At 48.6% G+C, this 22,883-nt stretch overlaps 1 long non-coding RNA gene and 1 pseudogene across 1 annotated transcript; one reads left to right on the forward strand and one right to left on the reverse strand.

Annotated features, from left to right (window-relative positions):
* Positions 1 to 238: 238 nt before the first annotated feature.
* LOC142912092 (putative RNA-binding protein 46 pseudogene) lies at positions 239 to 13,164 on the reverse strand (annotated as a pseudogene).
* Positions 8,176 to 17,074, forward strand: LOC142912093 (uncharacterized). The gene is made up of 3 exons (XR_012933916.1): positions 8,176 to 9,456; positions 13,246 to 13,309; positions 14,958 to 17,074. It is a non-coding gene; the product is annotated as an uncharacterized LOC142912093 (long non-coding RNA).
* The last annotated feature ends 5,809 nt before the right edge of the window (positions 17,075 to 22,883 follow it).

Raw genomic sequence — 22,883 nt, forward strand, 5'->3', positions numbered from 1 at the left:
GATATTATGATGCTGTGGTAAAAGGTAATAAGTTACTCGAAAGTGCCTGGCCGTGGGAACGTTGGTAATGATCAGGATAATACCCTAACAAAACAGGGAAGTCTGAAATATGTTGGCGTGTAAATCAGCATATCAAATTAAATCCACAGAGGAGGGAAAGAAGGATCCCAAGCATGCGACACTCAGAACCAGAAGTGGCAGAGACTCGGCCGAGAGAGTGGAGAGAGAGAGAGGAAGAGACTTTTCAGGACTTTATTTCCACTAAAAAAATAACAAAAAAACATTACAGGAAAAAAACACCTAAATTGAAAATCAATAAAACATCAAACTCTTAACAGCGGTATGTGCATGAAATACAAATGGCACTGGGATAGAAGCTGTGGAAACGAGGCAGTGCACGGACATCTCCGTGTGCAGCAAAGTTGTTCAAGGGTTTTTCAATTTTATAAAGAATCAAATGTTTTGACATCAGAATGCGATGTGCACAATATATATATATTTTTCTCCTGTATAAAACGAAATGTCAAACACCTGAATTCGTTTTTTCTTCAAGGATTCTGTTGTCGTAGCTACGTATGCAGTCTGCAAGTTTTTTTTTATGTGGGCACTTGCAAATATTGTCTGGGTACATGAAAATATTTCTTTGAAAATGTGTCCTAGACACTATATTTGTAAGTTAATAAAAGTAAAATTGAAACATTAGCACAATGTAGATTTGTATATTGTAGGGTAGAAATATATTTATCATAGCGATGATCAAATATTGGTTAATACAATTTATATTTTTACTTAGAATACTTTAGCCATGCAATAGACTAAATATAATGCTCGTGTTTTTAAAGAAAATAATATATTTACCAGGATTAAAGTTGTGCGAAATATGTTATAAAATCTGAGGCTTGGAGAATTGCATGCTGGGAATGAAATTGAGACAGAAAGGGGTTAATGCATGCCTTGCAGAGCAGGCGCACGTTACAGAGATTATTGACAAAACAGAATGCGATGTGAACAAAATATATTTTTCTCCGCTACATTTTCAAAACGAAATGGCGTTGACATGTCAAACGCATGAATTAGTTTTTTCTTCAAGGATCCTGGAAGAGGCGGCTGGGAGGCGGTGTCGCGGCAGGGGCTGGGCACATTCTCAGAGGATTCGCCTTGGTGAGGATGTTGTAGGCGTGCTGACACGCCACCTCCCGTGCTCCCTCCTCGCTGGAGCTCAGAAATGCGGGGAAGATGCCGGTGCCTTTTCCCATCCCGGGAATCGACACCTTATAGAGGAGGCCCACGGGTATCCCGGGCTCCGAGTGAGCGTGCAGCTCGAAGATTGGGTAGCTGACGCCGGCGGTCCGGCACAGCATCCGCAGCCGCACCTCCCACGACAGCATGGCCGCCTCCGGCAGCGCCTCGAGAGCAATGGGCATAGGCCGCAGGTGGAGAGGTACCCACCACAGCCACGTACGTGCCCCCCAGCCCTCAAACAGGCTGTGTGCGGCTTTGCCGGTGGCCGTGCACTCCGGCTCCGGCAGGTCTGGCACCGCCGCCTCCTCCTCCGCGTCTTCCGTTGCCGCGGCCGCAGCCACCGTTTCCCACTCCGGGATGGCCCAGTCTACCTTGATGGTCCGGCCCCATGGCCGGAAGTTGATTCGAAGGAGCTTCTTCCTGGCCATGGCGGCCGCGCGATGGCTCCCGTACTCGATGAACGCATAGCCTCGGTTGAGGGTTTTGTCCCAGCGACAGACGCTCATCTTGACATCCGCCACGCCCTCTGTGGCACCGCTCATCGCCATCATCACCTCCGCTCGCTTCTTGTCCTCTGGCAGCCCCCCAATGAAGAGGCGGCGATTGTCCACGCTGAAGCAGACTGCAATGCGGCGTCCGGGACGGATCTCGAATTTGTCGAGTTTCTTGACGGCATCCGTGGCTTGGGCGAGCGTCGCGTAGGTAGCGAACGCATAACCGCGGGTCTCTCCGCTATGCTCCATCATGAGGCGGAGCTGGTAGAGCTTCCCCACCGTCTCCAGCACGGGCACCAGCTCATCCTCGTAGAGGTCGCGCGGGATCCTCACCAGAAACACCTCGCAGCCACGGGCGGGAGGGGGCCCCTGCCAGTCGGGTGGCGGTCCGAACTTCCTCTGTCCGTTCTCCTGGACAATGTTGTACCCCGTGCTCAACATGAGGTCCAGCAAGACCTTCATAGAGGCCATGCCGAGCACCGGTGGTTTGGCTGCTACGGTGGTGCTGGGGCAGCGGCTTGGGGCCCGGTGGAGCCCTTGACACTCCGCGCGGTCGCCTCGTGCCGACAAAGCCACGGGGGGAATCAACTCCTGAAGAGCCAAAACCCCGGCAGGAACTCGCTCGGCCCAAACCTACAGGCCAGCAGTGAAGAGAGGAAGAGAGAGAGTGGAGACGGATGGAGAGAGAGACACGTTTAAGCAGAGCTACCTATATAAACTCGCAAAATCACAATAAACTTAAAGATAAACCCAAGAAACTGTGTCCTGACTTTAGTACCGCCCTGTATAATAATCATTACCCCTCACCCTCTGTACACTCCCCCACCCCGCAGTGCCCCTCCTCACTCATCCACTCACTGATCCACCCACGCACTCACTCACCGAGTCGCTCACACACTCACCCACCCACTCAATTACCCACTCACCCATTCACTCACCCACATGCCCACTCACTCAGCCACTCACTCTCTCTCACCCACCCACTCACTCACCCAATCACTCACCCAGTCGCTCACACACTCACCCACCCACACACTCACCCAGAAACTCACACACTCACCCACCCACTCACCCAACCACTCACCCACACACTCACCCACCCACACACTCACCCAGTCGCTCACTCACTTACACACTCACCCAGTCGCTCACACACTCACCTCAACAACAACAACCGCCATTCACCACTAAGTGGCGGTGACGTCACCACGACGCTTGTGCCAGGCTATGTGCACCCTGAGGCCACGTGAAGTGTCGAACGCCCGCTGACAGGTCACGGGGCAGACCCAGGTGCCATGGGTCGACTGACTGAGATGACTGGCTGATGCACCACCTGTGCCCCCTACTGTGCCAACCTGCTGTGCTTTAGCCACCCGGCGCTCCGCTCGTTGTGGTGAGCATCATTCCTCCACCCTCCGTTGTTGTTGGAGGGCGACTACCTCCAACTGCCCACTAGCGTCCTTCACGAGCCTCCTCCACAGAGGCCGATCTTGACACCGCTGGTACCAGTCATCGGCAAGTCCACTCAGCTCCACGTCCTCCCGTACCACATCACTCCATCTCTTCTCTAGCCCGGGCCGCGCCCGTTTAGCCCCCTCGATCCGGCCGAACAAAAGCTGTTTCGGCATGCAGTGGCTGGGCATGCGGGCTACATGACCCAGCCATTGCAGCCTTGCCCGCCGGTGGTCCCCCTTCTTAAAAAGGGGGACCACCAGGGCATCCTTCCAATCCTGCGGAACCCGTCCAGTGGTCCAGACTGTTGTTATGATGTCATATAGGGCAGTCAGTGCACAAACGCCACCCTCCCTCAGCATTTCGCTTTGGAGATCATCTCTGCCCGCTGCCTTTCCTGGTCTCAGACTCCGGATCGCCCTCAGTACTTCCTCAACAGATGACACCTCAGCCAGCCACTCACAGGGGGTGACTTCTTCCAATATTTGAGGCACCGCAGCCTCAGCAGGGTCATCCTCACTTTGTGCCACGATGTTTTCCTGGCTGAGGGATTTTCCCTCCCCCAGGACCTCACAGAAATGCTCAGCAAATCTGCAAACCTGTTCATGGGGGTCGGAGATTGGATCACCGTTTTTTCTCCTGATGGTAATAGGTGTGGTGCTGCAGGTTACTTTTTTGATGGAGTTAAATAGAAATTTGTGATCACGGGCCACTGAGGCAGACTCCATCTCCTCAGCAACCCGCGACCACTACCCATCCTTGCAGCGCCTCACGGCTCTCCGAACCTCCGAGCGAAGGCTGCGGTAAGCCTCCTCATTCTCTGACGTGGGATTCTGTAGCCGATGACAGTGGGCCTGTCGCTTTTTCTCAACCATCCTGAACACCTCCTCTGTCAGCCAGGGTCTCTGGGGAGGTCTGGACCGCGTGCCCAAAGCAGCCATTGCAGCTGCATGAGTCACAGTCCTAAACCTCGCCCATTTACCCTCGACATCAGGAGGAGTCGGGGACGATGCCAATCCCAGCCACAAGCAATGATTAAATTCTCGCTTGCAACTTTCATCAGATAACTGAGATCAGGCCACTTTAGGTTGGAATGGGGTCCTGGGTGTACACCCACCACCGGAGTAGAAGAATGGCAGGCGCATCTTACAGATGACTAGTCGATGGTCAGAGGGCAGATCAGCTCCACGGTAGGTCCTGGTGTCAAGGACATGGGCTCGCATCCGCTGGTCCGTCACTATGTAGTCCAGCAGATGTTCTTGCTTGGACCCGGCATGCATCCATGATGTTGTGTGAATGCGCCGATGCCGGAACAGCGTGTTGGTAATTACAAGCCCATGGGCTGCACAAAAATCTAGCAGCCTCCTACCGTTGTTATTGAGCTGATCTGGTCCATGCCCTCCAATCACTCCAGACCAGGTGCCAGCATCATGACCAACTCGGGCATTGAAGTCACCCAACATGATGACTCTATCCCGAGGGGCCACTTTAGCCAGCACCTGTGACAGGAGGTCATAGAAGGCATCTGACTCATCGGCTTTGCCTGCATCCCTCCACGGATGTTCATCTTCGGTGGGGGCATAAGTAACCACGACCACCATTCCTCGCCTCCGGTTGATGGGAAGGCGAGCCCAAAGTAGCCTGGGGCTTACAGCTTCCCACACCTCACCGCCATGCTCCCACGCCCCCTTCATTCTTTTGTTCAAAAGAGCCACACCCTGTTGTTTGGCAGTCTGCTGCCCCAAGTAGAGGACTGTCCACCCCTCATGGTGGCAGGAGCCAGAACCGGTCCACCGGACCTCCTGAATGTCACATAGATCCAGGCGGTACCGGTCCAGCTCCCGACAGAGGAGTGGCAGCCTCTCCTCCGCAGTGAGCGTTCGAACATTCCACGTGGCCACCCGTAGTGGTTTTTCGTTGTTTATGGAGGAGCCCCGAGGGTAGATATTCAATCTCCTGGCTCCGCCAATTGGGGTTTGGCCAGGAAACGTCATAGACGCCTGGCCCCCGGGGCCTCCGGCACAAGCTTATTAGTTACATATTTCAGTTTAACTCGTGGTTTAGTGGTAATTAATTGAAGGTGGAGGGGTTACCAGCCCCTCGCACCCGTCCAGAGCCCCCGTTTAGCCCCTGTGGTGGACACAGATGCCATGAGGGGAGGAGCCAATCGAAATTGGACCTCCCCCCACAGCACTGTCCACGACAGAGTTACCCGTCCGGCACTCACACTCACTACCCACTCACCCAGTCGCTCACTCACTCACACGCTCACCTACCCACTCACAGACACACACTCACTTACCCAGTCGCTCACACACTCACCTCACACACTTACTCACACACCCACCCACTCACCCAGTCGCTCACTCACACACACTCACTCACCCAATCGCTCACATACTCACCCAGTTGCTCACACACTCGCTCACACACTCACCCACACACTCACTACCCACTCACCCAGTCGCTCACTCACTCACACGCTCACCCACCCACTCACACACACACATTCACTTACCCAGTTGCTCACACACTCACCCACCCACACTCTCACCCACTCACCCACCCACTCGCTCACTTACTCGCCCACTCACTCAGCCACTCACCCACCCACACACTCACCCAGAAACTCACACACTAACCCACCCACCCACTCACCCAACCACTCATACACTCACTTACCCAATCCCTCGCCCAGTCTCTCACATACTCACCTACACACTCACCCACCCACACACTCACCCACCCATATACTCACCCAGTCGCTCACTCACTCACACACTCACCCAGTCGCTCACACACTCACCTCACACACTCACACACCCACCCACTCACCCAGTAGCTCACTCACACACACACTCACTCACCCAGTCGCCCACATACTCACCCAGTTGCTCACACACTCACCCACACACTCACTACCCACTCACCCAGTCGCTCACTCACTCACATGCTCACCCACCCACTCACCCACCCACACACTCACCCAGAAACACACTCACCCACTCACCCAACCACTCATACACTCACTCACCCAATCACTCGCCCAGTCGCTCACATACTCACCTACACACTCACCTACCCACATACTCACCCACTCACCCAGTCGTGTTCCGTGTGTGTGTTCCGTGTGTGTGTTCCGTGTGTGTGTTCCGTGTGTGTGTGTGTTCCGTGTGTGTGTTCCGTGTGTGTGTTCCGTGTGTGTGTGTTACGTGTGTGTGTGTTCCGTGTGTGTGTGTTATGTGTGTGTGTGTGTTCGGTGTGTGTGTTCCGTGTGTGTGTTCCGTGTGTGTGTGTTCGGTGTGTGTGTTCCGTGTGTGTGTGTTACGTGTGTGTGTGTTCCGTGTGTGTGTGTTCCGTGTGTGTGTTCCGTGTGTGTGTTCCGTGTGTGTGTGTTCCGTGTGTGTGTGTTCCGTGTGTGTGTTCTGTGTGTGTGTTACGTGTGTGTGTTCGGTGTGTGTGTTCCGTGTGTGTGTGTTACGTGTGTGTGTTCGGTGTGTGTGTGTTACGTGTGTGTGTCCCCTGTGTGTGTTCCGTGTGTGTGTTCCGTGTGTGTGTTACGTGTGTGTGTGTTCGGTGTGTGTGTTCCGTGTGTGTGTTCCGTGTGTGTGTTCCGTGTGTGTGTTCAGTGTGTGTGTTCCGTGTGTGTGTGTTACGTGTGTGTGTCCCGTGTGTGTGTTCCGTGTGTGTGTTCTGTGTGTGTGTGTCGTGTGTGTGTCCCGTGTGTGTGTTCCGTGTGTGTGTTCCGTGTGTGTGTGTTACGTGTGTGTCCCGTGTGTGTGTCCCGTGTGTGTGTTCCGTGTGTGTGTTCCGTGTGTGTCCCGTGTGTGTGTTCCGTGTGTGTGTGTTTTATGTGTGTGTGTTTGTTCCCCAGTGTATGTGTGTGTGTATTCCGTGTGTGTGTCCTCACTCGCGTGTGTGTTGAGATACGTGTCACACACGAGATGTTAACTACGTCGCCTGGTCTACAGGAGGTAGTGGGTTCGATCCCGACCCTGACGCCTGCTGCTGCTGCTGTATATTTAGAATTTGCGTCTCTCCCCATGGTCGCGTGGATTTCTCTCCGGGCCCTCCGGTTTTTTCGCCCCACATTTAAAGTCAACATCACCACGGCGCATTCACGGCGTTTGGCTGCCGACGTTGTCCACGCGACAACACGCCGCTTGCTTGGAGGGGCGATCATTTGTGGACAGGTCGCTCCTAAAAGAAGAGAAGCTAACAGCTCAGTGGACCCCTTGCTTGTAGGTAAGTTTCAAGGGCTTGCGCCGAAGGTTTTTTAAGGTTAAATTGTCGATTTAAAGCTTTCGTGACTGCAAGGATTCATCTTCTTTGGTTCTTTCGGTAAAGTCACCACGTAGAATGAGAATAAAATAATAAATTGATCAAATAAAATAACGCAATAAAATTATCACAACGTTTCGGCCAGACAGTCTCGTCCCTTCACCTGAAGGCCGCTTGTGTTGTGGCCGAAACGTCGTGAGAATTGTATTGTGTTATTTTATTTTATCAATTTATAATTTTATTCTCATTCTACGTGGTGACTTTACCGAAAGAACCAAAGAAGATATTCGGCTTCTGTCAATTTCCGCGTAAGAAGACATTTAGCTGAGCTATCATTTCTGGCCAGGTCGCTTGTGAAAAGGGCCTGTACACTACTACAGCTTTTCCTGGTAAAATAAAAAAAGTATATATAGTTTCGTTTAATTGTTTACTTTAACCGCAAATACATCTCTAATAAAGAAGGGATATTGCTCTCTGCCATGAATAAAGCCTCAATGCCCAAATATTGTCTTAAATAATTCCGGAGAGATCTCTCTGCTGTACGAAGAATTGCCATTTCCCCAAAACGTGAATTAATATTCACAATCTTTGCCTCGTTGGGGAAGTGATAGAGGCCCCTCCCCCTCCTCCTCCCTCTGTCCAATCGCGGCGTTGCCTCGCTGGTTGGCCCCTCCCCACGCCCCAATGCGACCCGAGCTAACCGCTCGGGTCGCAGTCGCCTCGCTGACGATCTGAGTGCGAAGTTCAACACAGAGAGAGACACAGAGAGAGACAGAGAGACACAGAGAGACACAGAGAGACACACAGACAGACACAGAGAGACACAGAGAGAGACACACAGAGAGAGACACACAGAGAGAGACAGAGACACACAGAGAGAGACACACAGAGAGAGACACAGAGAGAGACACAGAGAGACACACACAGAGAGACACACAGAGAGAGACACACGGAGAGAGAGACACAGAGACACACAGCGAGACACAGAGAGAGACACACAGAGAGACACAGAGAGAGAGAGACACAGAGAGACAGAGAGAGACACAGAGAGAGACACAGAGAGAGAGACACAGAGAGACACACAGAGAGAGAGACAGAGACACACAGACACAGAGAGAGACACACAGAGAGAGACAGAGAGAGACACAGAGAGAGAGACACAGAGAGACAGAGACACAGAGATAGACACAAAGAGAGAGACACAGAGAGACAGAGAAACAGCGAGAGACAGAGACAGAGATAGATAGAGAGACACAGAGAGACAGATAGAGAGAAACAGAGAGAGACAGAGACACAGGGAGACAGACAGAGAGAGAAACACAGAGATAGACAGAGAGACACACAGAGAGACAGAGAGAGAGACAGAGACGGAGAGAGAGATAGACAGAGAGAGAGACACAGAGAGAGAGAGACACAGAGAAAAACACAAAAGACACAGACAGAGACACAGAGAGAGAGACAGAGACACCGAGGCACACAGGGATAGACAGAGAGACAGACAGACAGGGATAGACACAGAGACAGAGAGAGACACAGAGAGAGGGATAGACAGAGAGAGAGAGACACACAGAGAGACACACAGGGATAGACAGAGAGAGAAACAGAGAGAGAGAGACGGGGATAGACAGAGAGAGAGACAGGGATAGACACAGAGAGAGACACAGACAGAGAGAGGGATAGACAGAGAGAGACACACAGAGAGACACACAGGGATAGACAGAGAGAGAGACACACACAGAGAGAGAGACGGGGATAGACAGAGAGAGAGACAGGGATAGAAACAGAGACAGAGAGAGGGATAGACAGAGAGAGACACAGAGAGACACACAGGGATAGACAGAGAGAGAGAGACACACACACAGAGAGAGACTGACTGACTGCTGCTGCCCGCTTGATCGTTGCCCCTGCCGCGTGTTGTAGACGGGGTGGCTGTTTGCGTGAAGAAGTTGCCGCGTGCAAAGCGTCGCTAAGACTGCCGCCACGTTTGGTGAGTCCCTGTGCCGAGTCGGGCGACTGCCGCCGTTCGTCGGCGTTCGTCATCATCGTCGTCATCAGTAGACACGTGGCATCGTCATCATCGTCGTCATCAGGTAGACACGTGGCATCGTCGTCATCAGTAGACACGTGGCATCGTCGTCATCGTCGTCATCAGTAGACATGTGGCATCGTCATCATCGTCATCAGTAGACACGTGGCATCGTCATCATCGTCATCGTCAGTAGACACGTGGCATTGTCATCATCGTCATCAGTTGACACATGGCATCGTCATCATCGTCATCATCAGTAGACACGTGGCATCGTCATCATCGTCATCAGTAGACACGTGGCATCGTCGTCATCGTCATCATCAGTAGACACGTGGCATCGTCATCATCGTCGTCATCAGTAGACACGTGGCATCGTCATCATCGTCGTCATCAGTAGACACGTGGCATCGTCATCATCATCATCAGTAGACACGTGGAATCGTCATCATCATCGTCAGTAGACACGTGGCATCGTCATCATCAGTAGACACGTGGCATCGTCATCATCGTCGTCATCAGTAGACACGTGGCATCGTCGTCATCGTCATCATCAGTAGACACGTGGCATCGTCATCATCGTCGTCATCAGTAGACACGTGGCATCATCATCGTCGTCATCAGTAGACACGTGGCATCGTCATCATCGTCATCATTGTCATCATCAGTAGACACGTGGCATCGTCATTATCAGTAGACACGTGGCATCGTCATCATCGTCGTCACCAGTAGACACGTGGCATCGTCATCATCGTCATCGTCATCAGTAGACACGTGGCATCGTCGTCATCGTCATCAATAGACACGTGGCATCGTCATCATCGTCATCGTCAATATACAGTTTATATACACACGTGATATACAGTTTATATACACACATAATATACAGTTCATACACACACATAATATACAGTTTATATACACACATAATATACAGTTTATATATACACATAATATACAGTTTATATACACACACATAATATACAGTTTATATATACACATAATATACAGTTTATATATACACATAATATACAGTTTATATACACGTAATATACAGTTTATATACACACATAATATACAGTTTATATACACATAATATACAGTTTATATACACACGTAATATACAGTTTATATACACACATAATATACAGTTTATATACACATAATATACAGTTTATATACACACGTAATATACAGTTTATACACACATAATATACAGTTTATATACACATAATATACAGTTTATATACACATAATATACAGTTTATATACACACACGTAATATACAGTTTATATACACACGTAATATACAGTTTATATAACACGTAATATACAGTTTATATATACACATAATATACAGTTTATATACACACGTAATATACAGTTTATATACACACATAATATACAGTTTATATGCACACGTAATATACAGTTTATATACACACATAATATACAGTTTATATATACACATAATATACAGTTTATACACACGTAATATACAGTTTATACACACGTAATATACAGTTTATATACACATAATATACAGTTTATACATACACATAATATACAGTTTATATACACACATAATATACAGTTTATATACACACATAATATACAGTTTATATACACACGTAATATACAGTTTATATACACACATAATATACAGTTTATATACACACATAATATACAGTTTATATATACACATAATATACAGTTTATATACACACGTAATATACAGTTTATATACACACATAATATACAATTTATATACACACATAATATACAGTTTATATACACACATAATATAGTTTATATATACACGTAATATACAGTTTATATAACACGTAATATACAGTTTATATATACACATAATATACAGTTTATATACACACGTAATATACAGTTTATATACACACATAATATACAGTTTATATACACACGTAATATACAGTTTATATACACACATAATATACAGTTTATATATACACATAATATACAGTTTATACACACGTAATATACAGTTTATATACACACGTAATATACAGTTTATATACACATAATATACAGTTTATACATACACATAATATACAGTTTATATACACACATAATATACAGTTTATATACACACATAATATACAGTTTATATACACACGTAATATACAGTTTATATACACACATAATATACAGTTTATATACACACATAATATACAGTTTATATATACACATAATATACAGTTTATATACACACGTAATATACAGTTTATATACACACATAATATACAGTTAATATACACACATAATATACAGTTTATATACACACATAATATAGTTTATATATACACGTAATATACAGTTTATATATACACATAATATACAGTTTATATACACACGTAATAAACAGTTTATATATACACATAATATACAGTTTATACATACACATAATATACAGTTTATATACACACATAATATACAGTTTATATACACACGTAATATACAGTTTATATACACACATAATATACAGTTTATATACACACATAATATACAGTTTATATACACACATAATATACAGTTTATATACACACATAATATACAGTTTATATATACACATAATATACAGTTTATATACACATAATATACAGTTTATATACACACATAATATACAGTTTATATACACACACGTAATATACAGTTTATATACACACATAATATACAGTTTATATACACACATAATATACAGTTTATACATACACATAATATACAGTTTATATACACACGTAATATACAGTTTATATACACACGTAATATACAGTTTATATATACACACATAATATACAGTTTATACACACGTAATATACAGTTTATATACACACATAATATATAGTTTATATATACACATAACATACAGTTTATACATACACATAATATACAGTTTATATACACATAATATACAGTTTATATACACATAATATACAGTTTATATACACATAATATACAGTTTATATATACACATAATATACAGTTCATATATACACATAATATACAGTTTATACATACACATAATATACCGTTTATATATACACATAATATACAGTTTATATACACACGTAATATACAGTTCATATACACATAATATAGAGTTCATACACACACATAATATACAGTTTATATACACACATAATATACAGTTTATATACACACGTAATATACAGTTTATATACACACGTAATATACAGTTTATATACACATAATATACAGTTTATATACACACATAATATACAGTTTATATACACTTAATATACAGGTTATACACACACATAATATACAGTTTATATACACACATAATATACAGTTTATTTACACTTAATATACAGTTTATATACACACTTAATATACAGTTTATACATACACATAATATACAGTCTATACACATAATATACAGTTTATATACACACACATAATATACAGTTTATACACACGTAATGTACAGTTTATATATACACACATAATATACAGTTTATGATGTATAAAAGGGAAATTTGTGAATGTGTGTCTGTTCGAAATGTTTAGCTTACTTTCCAACATGCAACAAACTTGAAATTTGGCACCTGGGTAGCTTCCAGACTGTACACAATGCAACAAGTATAAAAATAGACTTTTGTATATATTAATATTAGTCACGGCAAGTGAGCGGTGACGTCACATCTGTGATGTCACCTGATGACGTCACGCATCCCCCCACCCTCCGCGTAGGCCGTGTGATCCAAGCCAACCATCATCATCACACATCACATCACAAGCATTTGAATTTGACCAGGTAAGGTCCCACACTGAGTGAGAACCATAGAGACCCATACTCACAGAGAACCACACCCACAGAGACCCATACTCACAGAGACCCATACTCACAGAGATCCATACTCACAGAGAACCACACTCACAGAGACCCATACTCATAGATACCCACAGAGACCCATACTCACAGGGACCCATACTCACAGAGACCCATACTCATAGAGACCCATACTCATAGAGACTCACTGAGAACCACACTCACAGAGACCCATACTCACAGAGAACCACACTCACAGAGACCCATACTCATAGAGACCCACAGAGACCCATACTCACAGAGACCCATACTCACAGAGACCCATACTCATAGAGACCCATACTCATAGAGACTCACAGAGAACCACACTCACAGAGACCCATACTCACAGAGACCCACACTTATAGAGACCCATACTCATAGAGACCCATTCTCACAGAGACCCCTACTCACAGAGAACCACACTCATAGAGACCCATACTCATAGAGACCCACAGAGACCCATACTCACAGAGAACCACACTCACAGAGACCCATACTCACAGAGACCCATACTCATAGAGACCCACAGAGACCTATACTCACAGAGACTCATACTCATAGAGACCCACAGAGACCCATACTCACAGAGACCCATACTCACAGAGAACCACACCCACAGAGACCCATACTCACAGAGACCCACAGAGACCCATACTCACAGAGACCCATACTCACAGAGACTCATACTCATAGAGACCCACAGAGACCCATACTCACAGAGACCCATACTCACAGAGACCCATACTCATAGAGACCCATGCTCATAGAGACTCAGAGAAAACCACACTCACAGAGACCCATACTCACAGAGACCCACACTTATAGAGACCCATACTCATAGAGACCCATACTCACAGAGACCCATACTCATAGAGACCCATACTCACAGAGACCCATACTCACAGAGAACCACACTCATAGAGACCCATACTCATAGAGACCCACAGAGACCCATACTCACAGAGACCCATACTCACAGAGACCCATACTCACAGAGACCCACACTCACAGAGACCCACAGAGACCCATACTCACAGAGACCCACACTCACAGAGACCCATACTCACAGAGACCCACAGAGACCCACACGCACAGAGACCCATACTCACAGAGACCCACAGAGACCCACACTCACAGAGACCCACAGAGACCCATACTCACAGAGAACCACACTCACAAAGACCTCTACTCACAGAGAGTCACAGAGACCCACATTCACAGAGACCCACAGAGACCCACAGAGACCCACACTCACAGAGACCCACAGAGACCCACAGAGACCCACACGCACAAAGACCCACAGAGACCCACACTCACAGAGACCCACAGAGACCCACACTCACAGATACCCACAGAGACCCACAGAGACCCACACTCACAGAGACCCACAGAGACCCACACTCACAGAGACCCACAGAGACCCATACTCACAGAGACCCACAGAGACCCATACTCACAGAGACCCACAGAGACCCACCCTCACAGAGACCAACCCTCATATGGAACCATACTCACAGAGACCCACCGAGACCCACACTCACAGAGACCCACAGAGACCCACACTCACAGAGACCCACTGCTTGTGACACAGGAGGGCCGAGCGAGAATCCGAGCGGTGACAACCGCCGGCCATGGACAGGGGCCGAGGCGGCGGCGGAGGCGGAGGAGGCGGAGGAGGCGGAGGAGGCGGAGGAGGAGGAGACCCGAGAAGGATCACCGACATCTCGGCCAGGCTGAGGCAGCTGATTGTCCCCGACAGGGGGCGGCCACTGGCCAGGGAGGGCCGGCACCCGGATTGGAGAAACACGGTTGGAGAAACAGCTTTGCGAGTACCCATTCATCTTGAGGGCCTGGTGTACGTGTTCCAGTTCACTGGCTAGGTGGTGTTGGTCAGAAATACAGTGGGCCCTATGGTGTAGTGTTTTGATGAGGGAATGGGTACTCGGACCGTATTATTCGCAAAGTTGTTTCTCCAACCATGGAGAAACAACCCCCTGAGACGCCGATCAACACCATGACGTTACCATACATAGCAGGCGTTACCAAAAATATTTCCAAAATCTTAAACACAAGATCCAGGTCCGATTCAGTACAGTACACAAAATCCGTGATCTAATCCCATCGGTGAAGGATGTCATTCCTGACATGCAATATCCTCGAGTCTTCAAACTAAGTTGCACCTGTGGTGGCTGTTACATTGGGGAAACGAAACGACATATCTCGGACCGTGTTCGCGAGCACAAGTCAGATCTGAAACACGGCAGAACCAATACCTCCGCCGTGGCTGACCATTGCTATAACGCTGTGGGCTCTCATGATTTAGTTTTTTTCCAAGACCAAGGTACTCTGCAAACCACTATCAAAGGTTTGTTCATGAAGCCATCCAGATATCTAAACATAGACATAACTTCAACTGAGAAGATGTATACAAATTGAGCAATCATTGGAAGGATGTTATTAACCAGGTAAAACCTTAACTGCTTTATGGTGTTGCCTTCATATCCGCATCTCCAGTTTCTTCAGCCTCCCACTCCCTGACCCGCTCACTCCCCCCCCACCCCCCCCCCCCGGCATTTCCTTGCTAGTTTCCTAATCCCTCTAGCAGCACTCCACTCCCCTACCCCCCACACCCCCCTCTCTATCTCTCCTCCCTGGCTCCTCCTCCCTCTCTTACCTACGTAGCCTCTTGTCACGGCAACCCTTTTGCCCACTTCAGCAACTGTCTCTTGCTGTGGTTGTCCCACCTGATGACGGACGCTTGTCGTGTTGCACCCGAAACGTCACGTGATTTAATTTACTTTATTTTATACTTACCTGACTTTATACCTACGTGATGACTTTTACCGAAAGAACCAAAGGGTGTGGCTCCCCTGCAGTCACGAAAACCTAGAATCTTGATTGAATGCCTCCAAGTGTCCCCAGGTCTCCGCGTGGAACCCTGAGGAGGTTTCCGCCTCTTTGCGTTCGGTCGCCTCGGACGTCGCATGGCCGCCGCCGTCGGCGGTCGCCGCCGTTGCGAGCCGGCGAGGGGGCCGGAGCGGGAGAGGGGTGAACGCGCCGATTGTCGCTGGGCGCGCGTTGATTAAAAGCGGTGCAAAATGTGTGGAGGGTAGAACTAGATTGTGTTCGTTGTGGACACGAAGGCCGCCTCGTTCCTACGGTGGGGCTGGTTGACTTCACTCGCAGAAAGTGGTGCTCGCTTCGCGACGGCCGGGAGGTGTCGACGACGGTGACGATGGCGGGCCGAGTCGACCCCCGACCGGGGATTGAACTGACACCCTTCATCGTCGTTCGACGGTTATCATTTGTTGACGGCGATTGTTTTAACGTCACGTTTGAAGTTGCCTTTGCTGAACGCGCCGATTGTCGCTGGGCGCGCGTTGATTAAAAGCGGTGCAAAATGTGTGGAGGGTAGAACTAGATTGCCGATATGGAGTTTTACGTAAAACCTAGGGAGCATAACCCCAACGCTCGACTTGATGTTCAGGTTAAGGTTCAGAGGAAATTATTTGGTGGTTGCTAAAAACTATTTTGAGTTTCAAATATTCTGTCTTCAAAAGGTCGACCGAACATGCAAAACTGGTGGCCAACTACAAGAAACGTCTGACCTCTGTGATTGCCAACAAGGGTTTTGCAACCAAGTACTAAGTCATGTTTTGCAGAGGGGTCAAATACTTATTTCCCTTATTAAAATGCAAATACATTTTTGACATGCGTTTTCTGGATTTTGTTGTTGTTATTCTGTCTCTCACTGTTCAAATAAACCTACCATTAAAATTATAGACTGATCATTTCTTTGTCAGTGGGCAAACGTACAAAATCAGCAGGGGGATCAAATACTTTTTTTCCCTCACCGTAAGGAGGGGTAACACTAACAGGAATGTGCGCTAACGCAATTTACCTAACAGGGAGGGCTACCGAACGTTCGAAACAAAAACCCTTTTAACGATTAACCCCTGAACCGCGAGGGAAGCGTAACAATTTCCGACGGATCAACCAGAGGCCACGGCCCGGCTCGCGGCTGCGACCACCCGCCAGACGGCGTGGGAACACAATTGAATGACAGGAGGGAGCGGTCCAGCGGACCGAAGCAACTCTTTGCACGAGCCATCGCCGCCAGTCCCCCCATCTCAAGCAGGAACTTGCGCGCTGGGGACCACTGGGACATTACGCAGATGGCCTAATGGGCGCAGCCCCTGCCTTGGAGGAGAAGATGGCAACCCGGCCTCCACACGTGGTCCATCACAGGGAGTGATGGGATCCTGCGGGCGACGCAGCAGAATCCTCCTGAAGCACAACTTCCGGGCTCACCCGCCCCGGCACGTCGGACGCATCAGACACCCGCCGCTCTGGAGCCGGAGACGAACCGTCTACATGTGGCGGGATGTAGGGGGGGGCTTTAACCACGACGGAGGCACAAACCAGCGGCGGCAAGCGACCTGCGTACGGACGCGCTGCGGCCCCTTGGCCTCGATCACCTCGACAGGGCCCTGCCACGCTCGGTGTAATTTAGGCGATGTACCCAAGGGCACCTGGGGAAAATGCGGCCCCGCCTTAGCCCCAGTGGTCCACGGGGTCCTGGACCTCCCGCAGTCCCACCGGCTTCTCGTTTGCGGCCTGCCGTTTGGCCGAATTCCCCCGAGACGCCTCCCACGCCTCCGTCAAACGCCCGAGTGTGGCCTGCATGGGCATGACGGCTCTCTTCCCTCCCAAATCCATGCCCGGCTGAGCTTGCATGGGTGGCTCATTCTCCCTCCCATACACGAGGTAAAACGGGGAGAATCCTGTTGAGGCATTAATGGGCCATGCTATATAGTGGGCAGGACACCGGGAATGTGCAAACCCCAGTTCGCCTCATTGATCCGTTGGCACAACGTGGACGTATGGGTTCTGTGGAAGCGCTCCGCCACCCCGTCCGTCTGAGGATGGTGGGGCAGGGTCCTGATTTGTTTTTGCACCCAGGGAGTTGCACACCTCCCGTAACAATCGAGAAGAACAATTCCGCCCCTGGTCTGCAGGAAGTTGTTCAGGAGCCCCCTTGTCCATGACGTAGCCGTGCAAGAACGTGTCCGCAATGGATGCGGCTGGCTGGTCTGGCAGAGGCGATGCCACCGGCCCCCGGAACAGGTATTCTACCCCGACCAGGATACATTTGTTTCCCCTCTGAGTGGCAGGGAACGGCCCGAGAATGTCCAGTGCGATGAGCTCATTGATATGAGACACCGTGATAGATCGTAACGGAGGCTGGGCCTGCCTCGTTGGTGGCTTGCGGGGTGTGCAATCAGTACAACCTTTTACCATGTGGTATACTTTGTCCGTCACCAAGGGCCAATAGAAGTCAACGCTTTAGTGTCAGCAAGGTTTCACGGATTCTGAGGTGCATTAATTTCTCATGGGACCACCCGGCGCGTGAGTTTACCCTGCAGAGCATTCGGCACCACCGTGCAATAACACTGTAGCTCTTCAACCCGTCTTATCAAAAGTCATTCGTGGAGGACTATTAGGGACATGCATCCCCGATGGCTTGCTTTTACTGCCTCTCGTACCAACGCGGTGGAGCAATTTCAACAGCGAGGCGTCCTCCATCTGGAGGCGTCCCCATTCAGCGCGCGTGAGACCCAACGTGCCGTCACCTACGTGCATCCGCCTCGGGTGGCGGCGCGTCGACAGATGCCACTACAGCACGTGGCAACCTCGCGCACGATGGCTTACGTCAACCAGCACCCATTAAGCACGCACGCTGGTCACTCGGTGGTAAACGGCCACCGAGGGGTCGGCGCGCTGACGAGGCCTTCGCGCGAGGCGACAAACGCGGCCTCCTCCCCCCACCCCCCCCCCCCCCACCGAAATCTCTGGCCCTTAGCAGCGAGCGTGTGGAGCGGTTTTGGGATCGTCGCGAACTTGGGGAACAAAGTGGTGATAATGACGTGAAACCCCGACAAAATTGGGAACTTCACCCACCGACTTGGGGGTTGGCCATGTGTGCACGCGCGCCGTTTTGTCGGGAGCCATGGCTAACCCGGACTCGCTAACGATGTGGCCCAAATACTGCATCGATGTTTGCAAGAGGTGGCACTTTTGCAAGTTTAAATTTGAGATTGGCTGCCTGCACTTTGGCAAACACGGACCGCAGTTGCTGCAAATGCTGCTGATACGTGTGCCCGAACATAATGACGGGCGTTCGATACTTCATGCTGCCTTAACGTGCACTTAGCCTGGCACAAGCGCCGTGGTGACGTCACCGACACTTGTGGCGAATGGCGGTTGTTGTTGTGTATAACCAGCAGGTGGGGTGTAACTGAGTCGCAGACATCTTAGGAGCAACACGATTATTAACTATTAACACAACACACTCCAGGCTATTGACACAACACACTCCAGGCTATTAACACAACACACTCCAGGCTATTAACACAACACACTCCAGGCTATTAACACAACACACTCCAGGGCTATTAACACAACACACTCCAGGCTATTAACACAACAAGCTCCAGGCTATTAACACAACACACTCCAGGCTATTAAGACAACATACTCCAAGTATTAACACAACATACTCCAGGCTATTAACACAACATACTCCAGGCTATTAACACAACACACTCCAGGCTATTAACACAACACACTCCAGGCTATTTACACAACACACTCCAGGCTAATAACACAACACACTCCAGGCTATTAACACAACACACTCCAGGCTATTAACACAACATACTCCAGGCTATTAACACAACACACTCCAGGCTATTAACACAACACACTCCAGGCTATTAACACAACACACTCCAGGGCTATTAACACAACACACTCCAGGGCTATTAACACAACACACTCCAGGCTATTTACATAACACACTCCAGGCTATTAACACAACACACTCCAGGCTATTAACACAACACACTCCAGGCTATTAAGACAACACACTCCAGGCTAGTAACACAACACACTCCAGGCAATTAACACAACACACTACAGGCTATTAACACAACATATTCCAGGCTATTAACACAAACACTCCAGGGCTATTAACACAACACCAGGCTATTAACACAACACACTACAGGGCTATTAACACAACACACTACAGGGCTATTAACACAAGACACTACAGGCTATTAACACAACACACTCCAGGCTATTAACACAACACACTCTAGGGCTATTGACACAACAAACTCTGGGGTGGTGACCACCCAACTAACCACGCTACGGCAGAACTAGACACGGCTCCACTATCCCGGTCCGGACCAAAAGCTGGGTCCCGGACCACGTGGCTGGAGGCTTCTTCAAGCTTGACGTGGATCTGCTGCCTCTCCAACAGTAAGGGCCCCGAGCCCCTCCCAGGGCCCCCCCCCTTATATGGGGCTGGCTCCGCCTCTTGCCCCGCCCACCTTCTAGAACTCTCTCGCCCTTGCCTGAAAGCTCTCGAGAGTTCTTCCCGGACCACGTGACCACCCATTGGCCCCCCTCCGCCGGTGGCCCCCCTTCAGTATAATCCGGTCACGCGTCCCCAGGTCAGCCAGAGGTACCACGCCCCCAACGTAACCCTGGCTGGGCTGACGCTCTCTCGCTCTCTCAACGGGAGCCACGGCGCTTAACCAGCGCTCACCCGAGCCCCCCACTAGGGCTGTGCTACACCACGTGTGTCCGGGGTGTACCCACGACAGTGTCCATCCCGCCGTGGCCTCGCAGGCCCGGCACCACACACAGTGACATCTCCAGTCGCCGCACCATTATACTTTTTATTTTGTTGATCATAACGCTTTAACTAACGTAGGGCGGGCTTGGGAGCGGCGTTGACGATGTGTTTTGACGTTGCACCAACCCAGCACCTTTGCATTCAGAAGTTGGAGGTGCTTTGATTGTTACAGCGAGAGGTGGAATCATCACCGCCATGGGTTTAAGTGGGCACGGAGCCCGTCAAGGGAATGGGTAGGTAGAGGAATGGGGTTGGAGAGTATACACAACTTGCATTTCTAGTCATTTCAACAATTTATGGGCATGCGCATCATTAACAGTATCCTGATTGATGAGCAAAACAAAATCGCAATTTAATCGTGAATCTATTGTCATAAATGAGTCTGAAATATCAATAGTCATGCTCAAAACCGCATTCCTATTATAAAAAATAATTGAACTCCCATTCATGATGACAATTCCAATATGGTCATTATGATGCTCAGAATTAGTTATATTCTCAGAATCATGAACATTTATTAAAACAGCGGTATGCTCAAAATGCAAATTGACCAATTTCAACATGTACACAATCAATTCCAAGATTCTAATCAAAGTAAGTCCTATGTATCGTGGTGTTTTCATGCTTATCCATTATTTGGGCCCCCCCCAAAAAAAAATATATACAAAAGTGTATTTTTATGTTTGCATGGTGTACAGTCTGGAAATTACCCACATGGCAAATTTCAAGCTTGGTGCGTATCGGCAAGTACGCTAAACATTTTGAACAGACACACATTCACAACTTGCCTTTGATATATATGGAGATTGGTAATAAATTGTTAATTTAACTACTTTCATGTTGACGGATTAGAAATACGAATAGCACTGGCTCACCACGGGGCTTATTGCGTGGTATCTGGGCACTTTATTTGAAACGTAAACCCCACAGTTTGTGAGTACAATTCCTCGCAAGTTTCGTCCACAGAGACAGACAATGACGTTTCTAGGTAAGAGTAAGAAATGAATCTACGTGTCGAGGAGAGACGAGAGAGCCAAGAGGTCACCTCGGGAGACGGTGGCGGGGCGTCAACCTTAGTCACGTGACTGAAGGAGTGTGGGCGTGCCGCGCGTGTGTACCGTGCGTGTGTGTCGTGCGTGTGTATTGTGTGTGTGTACTGTGCGTGTGTGTGTACTGTGAGTTTGTGTGTGCGTGTGTACTGTGCGTGTGTGCACCGTGTGTGTGTACTTTGTGTCTGTGTGTACCGTGCATGTGTGTGTACTGTGCGTGTGTGTGTACTGTGCGTGTGTGTACTGTGTGTGTGTACTGTGTGTACTGTGTGTGCACCGTGTGTGTGTGCTGTGTGTGTGTGTACTGTGTGTGTGTGTAACGTGTGTGGCGGTAGTCTAGCGGTTAGCGCTACGCTGCTCTACGAACATAACGACCCGAGTTTGATTCCCGCTCACAGCCAACACCCAGTGACGATTATTTGAACCGGTTCTGGGCCTCCCCTAGGTCGAGTCAGCCTCAAATGAGTACCCGGTGCGGTGTGTAAATATCATTACTGGGGAGACAAAGGCGGTCGGGCACGGTGCTGGCCACCCACCCCCTCGTGTACCGTTCCGGCCTTCATAGGTGGTGCTGCTACTTGCTAACAACACTTGCCCCAACAGTCTGTTAAGGCTACACGGGGGATCTTTGTCTTTGTATCACCACCCAGGAGTCACGGAGCTTTTGAGGCTCCGAGCCACGTGGGGATCCACAACAGCGTGAGGCGGTGCCACTCAGGTGAGACTCGGGGATATGTGATTTCTAATCGATAGCCATCCGTCA

The sequence above is a fragment of the Petromyzon marinus genome, unplaced genomic scaffold (genome assembly GCF_048934315.1).
Source record: "Petromyzon marinus isolate PM22_M1 ecotype Great Lakes invasive population unplaced genomic scaffold, UKy_Petmar_22M1.pri1.0 PM_G_Scaffold_19, whole genome shotgun sequence".
NCBI lineage: Eukaryota > Metazoa > Chordata > Hyperoartia > Petromyzontiformes > Petromyzontidae > Petromyzon > Petromyzon marinus.